The 11,541-nt window shown below is 41.7% G+C and overlaps 1 pseudogene; it reads left to right on the top strand.

Annotated features, from left to right (window-relative positions):
• Nucleotides 1-9,592: 9,592 nt before the first annotated feature.
• Nucleotides 9,593-10,022, top strand: LOC102870192 (annotated as a pseudogene).
• The last annotated feature ends 1,519 nt before the right edge of the window (nucleotides 10,023-11,541 follow it).

Here is an 11,541-nt window from a genome sequence, read left to right as displayed (position 1 = left end):
CTCACGAGCACAGAGCAGCCTCCCAGGTAACAGGTTGCTAGCAGGATCCGGGTGGTCAAATCAACCTATCTCTTGCCAGGCATCTTCCTGGAGATCAAGGGTAGCAATTGTCTAATACTCACAGCTTATTCATTCTTTATCTTCTTTTTTTTGGGAGGGGCGTGTGCTCTTTTGGAGATTCCTCTCTCCTTAGGTCGTACCCATCATAGGGCAATCATGTCCAGCTTCCCTGGAGTCCATGCATCTATGTAGCTTCAATCTGAAAATGTCACTGTTCTTAGTTCCCCAGACAGAAAAGCTCAGAAAAGCTGCTTACTGTTAAGCTCCATCAAGATAAACAACCCTCTTTACAATGTTTTAGGAAGTGAGATGGGTCAAGAGGAAGTACAGAGTTAGAAAAGCTTAACAAGACAATGAAAAGAATAGAGCAGAGGGGCTGGTAGAAGCAATGTGCTAAAGAAGGCTTATCATGACATCATTCATTCATGGACCAGATTTAATTGCAGCACTGGGTAAGAGAAAGCCAGAAGTATAATGGAATATTCTGGGATTTGCTAGCTTACCCCCTTTCTATTGCAGAGCTGCTGGTAAATTCTAACCACCAGAGAGGTGTGCCAACTACCTATGGACTCCAGAGCTCCTCCTACTCATCTTAGCCAGACATACTGCTTCTTAGTGGACTAGTAATGCTCTCTGGTGGCATTGTCCATATGGAGCAAGCACAGACTTTGGTGATAAAAGTAGACTCTTTGCTGATACTCAAAGAATGTAACAAAGATTCTCTACCATAGGACAGGTTAGGAGAGCAAAAACTTCAGGAAAGTAAAAACCTCACCACTTCCCACAAGTATCTTATTTCCTAAACTTCGACTCCCCTTCTTGGATCATATGTCCAACAAAGCCTCATACACCTTCACACGTGTTTCTGCAGAACTGATTTAGACTCATGGAAGAGTCTTGTAAAGTAGAATAAAATGGTACTCAGTCCTGTGCCATCTTCATGATTAATGCTATTTCTTTCTCTTTTTTTTAATTGTCTGAAATGTCTATAACTTTGCTCCATGGATGGTGCAGAACAAGGCCTCAAACCATTTCAACACTGCTCTGGAAAGCATAGTAAGAATGCATAGGGTCACTCCAGACCCAAGCATGCTGGAGGCTTGCAGGATCAATGCTATTTTTTAACTTATTATTTAAGGCACTCTGTCAATCCAACTCATAGAAGATGTCTCTCCTTCTCATCAACCATGATGTCTTTTTCTAGAGACTGGTCTTTCCTGATAAAATGTCCAAAATAAGTGAGCTATAGTCTTGGCTATCCTTGCTTCTAAGAAGTATTTTGATTGTATTTCTTCAAAGACTGATTTATTTGCTCTTCTGACTCTCCCACTAGCAGCCAGCATTTGTGAAGTCTACTTAAGGGACAATAGGTAACAGAATGGCTTACCAAGTAGAAAGGAGGGAAAAGGTAACAAAAGAACATAATTATGTTGAGTGAAATACGTCAGTCACAAAAGGACAAATATTGCATAATGCCACTGTTATAAATCTAGAGGACTGACATGGAGACCGGAGGGAAACTAAGAAGGGAAGGAATAAATAATGAACACGGCATTAAACAGATGAGGGAAAGAACTACTTAAAAGGAATATATGTTTAGGTACTATTTGCATGAGAACAATCAAGAGTAAGGGTTGCATAGCAAAGTGGACTGGGGGTGGGGGGGAGAATTGTGCATCAGTGAAAGAATTTTTTAAAAGAGAAAAGCAAACAGTAATGGGGGTAGTTGGAAGGAGGAGTGGCATCCCCTTCAGTAATAGCTTGCCTCTGGAAACCCTATGAACCTGGAGAGAGGATGAAAGACACCCAAACGTCGAGGACTCTCCTTCATACGGTCACTTTGAGTCACCTGCGACTCGACGGCACTTAACAACAACAACAATGGGAGTAGGGAGGAAAATATGCAATAATGAATGAATGGAAATCTAAGTTTTTTTAAACTTTTGTTAAAATATCAATAAAAAATAAAATTAAAGAAAAAGAACACCAAAAGCATAATTGCATGGCATGTTCCTTTTACCTAGAAGAACCAGATCCCTCACCTGAGGATAGGTGAGCAGCACCTTCTGGGCACTAGACCCTTGAATGTAACTGTTATTTGGGAGACTATCTCTGGTGGCTTACTGGTAAGGAGCTGTGCTGCCAACCCAAAGGCACATGGTCCGAATCCACCAGCTGCTTTGCAGGAGAAAGACAGGCTAGTTCCTCCTGTGCAAGTAATTGTCTCTGAAAGTCCACTGGAGCGTCAACGCTATGGATTGATTGGTTCCAACTTGACAGTACATAATAGTAGCAGTTAGCTGAAGTGTTCCTGGGCGTTTTCTCAAGGTGTATTTTGACCAAATCCATTATAGAAGCAGTAACAAGGAATAGTTTAAAAACTAATCCCACATTGTACAATAAAGAGTTTATAATGTTTTCCTAAAGCATCAATTTATTTTTGTTGTTAAGTGTGGTCCCATCAAATCTGACTGATAGTGACCCTGTGAACAATAGATTTGCACTCTGTCTTATCCTGTGCTGGGCTTATCATCCTTAATACATTTGAGTTCATTGCCACAGACACTGTATCAATTCATCTTGTTGACAATCTTCCTCTCTCTTTCTGACCCTCCACCTCTCCAAGCATGATGTTCCTTCCCAAAAATAGTCTCTCCTATAACAATATGTCAGCCAGGAAATGAAAAGACGTATTGCGATGGGAAAGTCTGCTGTTAGGGACCTTGCTAAAGTACTGAAGAGCAACGGTGTATCTCTGGAGACTAAGGTGTGTCTGGTACAGGCCATGGTCTTTGCAATTACTCGTTATGCGTCAGAGATCTGGACAATGACCAGGGAAAATAGAAGGAGAATTGATGCTTTTTTTTTTAGCCAGATTAACAAAGTTTATTTTGAGTTCGAACCCGGGCCCCCGCGTGCTGACACAGCAGCATCCACCCGAGAGCCGAGAATTGATGCTTTTGAGCTTTGGTGTTGGAGAAGAGTGCTGAGGGTACCATGGACTGCTAAGAAAACAAACATATTCATCCTGGAGAGGGTTAAACCGGTCTGCTCTTTGGAGGCAAGGATTCTGAGACTTCATCTGACATACTTTGCTCATGTTGTAAGGAGGGACCAGTCCTTGGAGAAGGACATCATGCTTGGGAGGGTGGAGGGCAGGCACAGGAGGGGAAGGCCCTCTGGGAGGTGAATTGATTTGGTGACTGGGGCAATCGGGATGAGTGTGTCGGAGGCAATGAGATTAGCATAAGACAGAGCAGAGTTTAGAGCTGTTGTACATAGGGTCACTATGAGTCGCAAGCAACTCGACGGCACATAACAACAACAACAACATATGAGACAAAGCTTCAACATCTCTGTCTCCAAGAATCACTCTGATTGCACTTTCTCTAAGACATATCTGATTGTTCTTTTGGCAGTGCATGGAATATGTTCAACACTCTTCTCCAAGGCCACAACTTAAATGCTTTGATTTTTCTATCATCCTTATTCATTTTCCAGATCTCAGACGCATAGCAGGTGACTGGAAAGACTGTGGCTTGAAATCAGGCACATTTTAGTCTTTAATGTGACATCATTGCTCTTTAAGCTTTGGAGAGCTCCTTGTAAGCAGACTTTCCTGATGCTATGTTGTTGTTATGTGCCATCAAGTTGCTTGCAACTCATAGCTACCCTATATACAACAGCTCTGAAGCCTGCTATGTCCTAAGCCAGTCTTACTGACTCTAACACATCTACTCCCATTGTCCCAGTTCCTGTATCAATCCATCAGATTCAGGGTCTTCCTCTCCTATGCTGTCCCTCCAACCTTCTGAGCATGATGTCCTTCCCTAAGGACTTATCCCTCATGGCCACATGCCCAAAGTATGTGAGGTGGAGCTTCAAAATCCTAGCTTCCAAGGAGAAATTTGGTTTTACCCTTTCCAAGACAGACCTATTTGTTTTCTTGGCAGTCCATAATATGTTCAAGACTCTTCTCCAGCACCACAACTAAAAGGCATCAATTCTTCTTCTTAGAATTCATTCTTAGTCATTGTCCAGCTCTCTGATGCATACCGTGTAGTTGTGAAGAACATGGACTGGATCAGGCACACACCTTAGATTGACATCATTGCTTCTCAGTACTCTGGAGAGGTCCCTGACAGCATATTTACCTAATGTAATTCATCTTTTGATTTCCTGACTGCTGGTGGCAAGAGTGTTGATTGTGGAGTCAAGCAAGCTGTAATTGTTAACAACCTCAATCTCTTCATCCATCATGGTGCTGCCAATTGGCCCAGTGGTGAGAATCTTTGTCTTCTTGATGTTGTGCTTCAGTCCATATTGAAGACCACAGTCCTTTACCTTCTGCAGCAAGTGCTTCAGGTTCTCCTTCATTTCAGCAAGCAAGGTTATGTCATCTGCATAACATAGGTTGTTCATGAGTCAATGTATCCTAATCTCCTGACTGTTGGTGCCAAGAGTGTTGATTGTGGATTTAAGCAAGATAAAATCATTGACACCCTCAATCTTTATCTATCATGGTGTTGCCTAGTGGCTCCGTGGTAAGGATTTTAATTTTTCTTGATGTTGAGATGTAATCCATGTTGAAGGCTACAGTCTTTGGTCCTCTTCAGCAAGCACTTTAGGTCTTCCTCTCTTTCAGTAAGCAAGGTTGTATTGTCTGCATAAAATGGGTTGTTAATGAGCATTTCTCTAATCCTAATGACACACTTCTCTTCAAAAAACCTAACAAATATACAGAAAGAATAAGTATGGAGAGATGATACAAGCCTGATGCACACATTTATCAATTTTACACCACGCAGTATTCCCCCATTCTGTTTGGACAATAGCTTCTTGGTCTACATATAGGTTTTTGTATAAACATAATTAGATATACTAAAATCCCCATTCTTCTTAAGATTACCCATAGCTTATTATGAATCACATGGCCAAATGCCTTTGCACAGTCAATAAAACATATTTAGACATGTTCCTGATATTCTTTGCTTTCAGCCAAGATCCATCTGACATTAACAATAATATTCCTGTTTCCACAGCCTCTTTTAAACCCAAAGTGAACTAAAAGAAATGAGAAGAAGATTTTAAAGGGTAGCTTGAGAAGGCAAAGTAAAGTATTATAATGGAATGTGCAAAAAACTGGAGTTAGAGAATTAAAAAAAGAAGAACTCACCCAGCATTTCTCAAACTGAAAGAACTGAAAAACAAATTCAAACCTCAAGTTGCAATACTGAGAAATCCTACAGGGAAAATCTTGAATACTCAAGTAAGCCTCAAAAGAAGGTGGAGAGAATCATCATTGTACATAAAAGAATTGGTTGACACTGGACTATTTCCGGAAGTATCATGTGATAAGGAGCCAATGGTGATAAAGGATGGCATTAAAGCTGCATTGAAAGCACTGGGGAAAATAAGGCTCCCAGGAATCAATGGGATACCAATAGCCATGTTCCAAATAACAGACAGAGCCATGGATGTGCTCATCAGTCTGTGCTAGGAAATTTGGAGAAGTGCTGTCTGGCCAACTGATTGGGAGACATCCATATTCATTTCCATTCCCAAGAAAAGTAACCCAGAATGTTGAAATTAACAAACAGTATCATCAATAACACATGCAAGCAAAATATTGTTGAATGTCATCCAAAAAAAAAGCATCAGTATATGTACAGTCAAAAGTAAAATTCAAGGACAGTAACAATGTTGTTCAAGTGTTCACCAACAACCACTTCCCTGAGGGGATATGACATGAGTCTTGTCTGGATTCTATGATTGTTTTGCTTCTGTGTCATCCCTTGCTCACAATCCTGTATCTCAAATTGATCCGAGTCTGATCAATCGTCTGTGATGGGCTTGTCTTTTATCCCTCAGTGATCATTCCCATGTGTAAGGAGCAGTCTTTCCCACCATGAATCTATTGCTCTTGGGTTCCCCCAGTCATGTTCACTACAGCTTACATCTATGCATTTCTGAGACTTAAGAGTGTTTGCAGTAGGTGCTCACAAATGTCTCTACTGCAATGACTTTCTTTATCTGTGCTTTGATGAAGGAAGCTACAAAGCCTGATTTCTGGGAGGCTGTATGCTGCTGAAGAAAAAGAACAACAAAATGCTAAACCCTTTCCAGTGTAAAGCAGTCTTTATAAACCTCATGAGTTAGTAGAAACAAATCACCTTTGCCTCCTACCTCAAAACATCCAATAGCACCAATCCCCTTAAGTGAAAGATACTTCTATCTGAGGAAAACTCACATTGAATAGATTTGGTGTGACAATAAAGGTGTGGCTTTCTGGAGGGTTTAGCAGTCCTTACTGAATCATCACAGCTTAACTTGTAATGGTCAAGGGTGGACAGAATTGTCTGGAAGCAGACCAGAGCACAGACAATTTACTTTTTGTGGGAGAAAGCTGGTCAAACCAGTGAGCAGCTCCTATATACCTCCTCATTCCTTACTGAGCATCTTAGGTTTGTAGTGCTGTTATAACAGGTATGCCACAACTGGCTGATATTAATAAACATGAATTTATTTTCTAGAAGTTTAGGGTGCTCAAAATCCAAATTATTTCTCTTTTGTCTCTGGGAGAAGGTCTTTGTCTCTTTCCATTTATGCTCCTGAGAGCTCTTCCTGTGGCTTGTAAGCCAATCATTTCTGGAGTCTAGCAGATTCTCAGTACAGGGACCCTGGATCCAAACGAAACACTCTGCTTCTGACTTTTCTTTCTTGGTGATAGTAGGTCCCTCCTTCTGTGCTCACTTCTTTCTCCTTTTTATCTTATAAGATAAAAGGTGACATAGTTCACACTCCAGAGAAAATTATCTTATATCAGACGAGTAAGGGTTTTGAATCTTAACCCAATTCCCTTATAATTATTTGGTTAATCATACCAGATCACATCATGAGGAAGATCATATACTGTCAAATCACCAAAAATCATGGTCAGGTCATGGTGACACGTATTTGGGGAATGGGAGTAGAGAACAATTGAATGCACGACACCAATATTTACAATAGTTTGGGATTAAAAAAAACCCCTACTGTTCAATTTTTGTTGTTATTAACAATATACATAATGAATGCCAAGAGGATAGGCAAGAGTAACAATAATTGTGATAGTTAATGCCATGTGTTGCCTTGGTTGAGCCATGATTTCCAGTGTTTTGGAAGTGATGATATTATATCTATAATCGGGTACTTATGTATTGATATGTCTGGCAGTTAAATAATGATAATTTGGCAGTTAACAATATCTGTCTAGAGACTAAGGTACGCCTGATCCAGTCTATGCATCAGAAAGCTAGACAATCAGTAGGGATGATAGAAAGAGAATTGATGCTGAAGAAGAGTATTGAATATACGATGGATTGCTAAGAGAACAAACAAGTTCTTCCGTGAGAGGATTAAACCAGACTGCTCCTTGGAGGCAAGGATTCTGAAGCTTCGTCTGACATACTTTGTACATGTTACAAGGAGGGGTCAGTCATGCTTGGGAGGAGGGACAGTGCAGGAGAGAAAGACCCTCAATGAGATGAATTGGCTAGTGACTGGGAAATGGGTGTAGGCGTGTCAGAGACAATAAGGTTGACTCAAGATAGAGCAGGGTTCAGAGCTGTTGTACATAGGGTCACTGTAAGTTGCAGGTGACTGGACAGCACATAACAACAACAAGTAATCGTCACATATTATTGATTTTTACAAATTGACCTGGTCTTTGGAGTCTTATCATGGCAATAAGTGATGAGTGGATGTGCTTAGAAGGATAAAAACAGAAACAGATAAAATAGGTGGCTACAGGCCTGGAGCTGAAAACAAGAAAAGGAAGAAGGGGTGGAAAAGTTATAAACATGTCTTGATTATGGGAAAGGAGGTGACTTGGTTAGAAATGGATTTGACACTTGTATTTGGAAACCTCATTAGTTTGTGTTTTCAAATACTTATCCTTTTAGTTCTCCCGTAGCATACAGGGAGTTCTTTTGAATGTTGTCTCCCTGAAATAAATTAGGGAAAACAGGAAAGGGGTTTGTGTTCAAGGGCAAGTCAGAGCAGTGTGGCTGGTGAGGGAACAACCCCCTGGAAAGGGAACACACTTGGAGCTACCAGCCTAGTACTTCTCCCCACTCAGCAATTCTATTCCTAGAATCCTCCTCTGTTCACTTTGGATTTCTTTTCTGTGAATAAGAGAAGACCTTCCCTAGTTTCTGAGCAGGAAGCTACTGCTCTGGAGGGGCTATTTGAGGAACAGCTTCATAACCACACGCTTTCTCGGCCTAGGACTGGCTCTAGGTGTTATTTTCACTCTAAATAGAAACCAAAAGGTAATCTTGGAAAGAAGATAGAGGCCTGGGTGAATGAAGGTCTCCCAGCTGACCTCCAGCCCCATGTATGTGGCCTTCAACTACTCTCGCTTCCGCTGCCTCATCACTTCTCCGGGAGAAGGGTCACCACTTGCCTGAAAGGCTGGAAGGATCTTGCTCAAACTCAAACTTGAGGAAGTTGTTCCCTGATTAAAACCACTGAAGTCCTTGTTTTAGCCTCAGGTTTGAGCTCAGACTCCTTGGAATGGTTTACCAGACCTTCCACAATGGCATCTCCCAGATTCTGCACTCTCTTGATTTCCTTAGAGAAACTGTGTGCTCTAAACACGCTGGTCAGCTGTGGCCCCGAAAGAGTCATGGGCTTTCACTTCCTCTCTGACCTGCACATGCAGTCTCCCCAGCTTGGAAGGCCTTTCTCCTTTTCCTCCACTGTGTCTCAATTTTCTCAAAGAATGCTCTCAAACAGGACTTTGAAAGCTTCCCCTCTGAGACCCCACTGCAGTGTTTCTAGAAACCCTCCCCTAAGATCCTGGAGAGCAGGGACGAGGACTTTTTATTTCTGCACCTCTAGCCTCTACCGCAACGCCTGACAGAAGGCGCTCAGCACACTTTTGATAAATAAATGAATAAGAAAATGTCTTAGTAAACCAGCTGTGGAAATGTGGCCCTGGCCAAATAATAACAGCGACAAATCAGTTCACTCACTCTCATTGCTGTCGAATTGGAACTAACTCACAGCTGACCCTCATTTGAGTTTCGGGGGCCGTAAGTCAGCTGAGAAATTGCCCATCTTTCTCCTGAGGAGCTGCTGGTGGATTTGAACTGCCGGAGAGGTGCAGCTTTTGGGTGGGCAGTACAACTCACTCCAGAGTACGCCACCAGAGCTCCCTTATAAATCAACGAGCACCTACAAAACACTTCCCATTCTACCAGCTCCCACGTTAACCATTTTCCGCAAAAGATCTTATTCAGTGCTCTCTCCTGCTATGCGATTAAATAGACACTATCATCATTCCTTTGCTGCCCACCCAAGGCAAGCAGTTCAAATTCACCAGTTGCTCCCAGGGAGAAAGACTGGCAATCTCCTCCCATGTAATTTACAGCAATCGAAAACCCACCAGAGCTCTGAATCAGTCCCAGCTCAGCAACGGGCTGAGCTGAGTTGATCATCACTGTTGAGAAAGTGGATTATCCACTTCTTTTATTCTTTTCTGGTATCCAAGATGTTGAAGTGAGGACTTGGTGGGTCCTCTGGTGCAAAATTTCAGATTTCCCTGGGTCTTCCGGTAGGAGCAGTGATCAACTGTGCTAATAACACAGGAGCCAGAGATCTATAGATCTTCTCCATGAAGGGGATCTATGGCCGACTTAGCAGACTTCCGGCTGCTGCTAGTGTGGGTGACATGGTGATGGTCACTGTCAAGAAAGGGAAACCAGAGCTCAGAAAGAAGGTACATCCAGCAGTGGTTAATATGACAAAGAAAGTCATAGCAGAGAAAAGATGGGGTGTTTCTTTATTTTGAAGATAATGCAGGAGTCATTGTAAACAATAAAGTTGAGAGGAAAGGTTCTGCCGTCACTGAACCGGCTGCAAAGGAGAGTGCAGACTTGTGACTCAGGATTGCACCCAATGCTGGCAGCATCACCTGATTCTCAAATGGATTTGTAAAAAAATTGAAAGTTCATCCAATTTAAAAATGATTTGCTACCAATAAAAGAGAAAGCTGATTCTTGAAAGGGTAAAGTAACATGCCCAAGGTTGCACAGCTGTGAAGTCATTCAAACCCAGGACAGCTTCTAAACCAACAAACTACACAGTGAGTGAAGAATACATGGCGGTTTGAAACTTTTGCAACTACAAGGCCCTGGAATTGATGATGTTATATCATCAGTAGGAAGTTCTGTCTTTAGATCTGGAAAAGAGAGTAGTAGCCAAATAATAGGGACAGAACACACGTATAATAAATATTTAGTGTCTACTCTGAGTTTGGAAGACATGAAGAAACCAGAGGCATGACTACCAGGACAGTCCACTGGTATGATACAAGCTCCCAGAACTCTGAGACAGAAAGAATTATTCTCGCTTCCCTTATTAATCTCTCTCATTTATTGATTGATTTTATTTTAGAATAAAATAAATTGCAGGAGTAATGATTTTAAAAATGACTGCCTAACTTGGGAGGGACTGGAGAGCATTATGCTGAGTGAACTAACTCAGTCCCGTTAGGACAAATACTGGTAAAAAAATCATTATTGTAGAATGACTATGAGTATCCAAGGGGACGGTGGAAGAAGAGGGGTAAGGATGGGCAGGGAGGGGGGTTTGTTAATCATAAGCGCTTTCAATTTGATGGGTGGGTGGGGTGAAGGAAATGGGAAGGATCTGGTGTGAGAAACAATGCATTCAAACTTTGTAAATAAACCAGTATTAAAATAAAAATAATAGTAATAAAGTAAATTATAAGTGAAACCTAGCTCAGGGAATTTTTTATCTAAAAGAAGAGCTCTGGTGGCATAGTCCACAAGGAATTGCCCTGCTCATTCAACAGTGATCTCTCTATAGGTTCGAATCCACCATATGCTCCAAGGGTCAGAGATGAGCAATCTCCTCCCTGGCAATTTACAGCCCTTGAAAACCTGCTGAAGGGTCAGAAAAGTCGGTTCTGACTCAATGCCAATGTGTCACTGAGTTGACTTAAAGGAAGGGTCAGGTCTTTTTTGATTCTATTAAAAGAAATTAAACACCACAGAGGGAAGTTATCTGATAAGAAGTATCAACCTGGACAACAGAAACCCCCAGCAAAGATATCATCTGCCCCAGATGCTGACCTAGCATCTACTCAGGTTTGATGCAACTGGGTCCAGCTAAACCACAGAGTTACAACCTTGCCCTTTGGGGAGATTCCTTCTAGAAGACTTCTTTCTAGGACACAGTTTAACAGCCTGAGAGGCTGGCTAGAGAGACAGTTCACTCATATCTTTGCAGCTTTTCAGAATATTCAGCAATTAGTATAATAAGGACAAGAAGCAGTTAGCAGAAGCCCAGGAAAAGGGAGCTTTTAGGCCTACCAGTAACACCTTGGGAGGAAAGATTGAGTTATCAGCTCCTATGATGGTCTAGAAAACCCAGGGGGCAGTTGTATTGTGTCGCATGAGACTGCCAGAACTT

This window comes from Elephantulus edwardii, unplaced genomic scaffold (assembly GCF_000299155.1).
Source record: "Elephantulus edwardii isolate Elephantulus edwardi_28Jun2011 unplaced genomic scaffold, EleEdw1.0 scaffold00174, whole genome shotgun sequence".
Lineage (NCBI taxonomy): Eukaryota > Metazoa > Chordata > Mammalia > Macroscelidea > Macroscelididae > Elephantulus > Elephantulus edwardii.
Note: the sequence above shows the minus strand (reverse complement) of the source record. Positions and strands in the feature narration are given on the sequence as shown.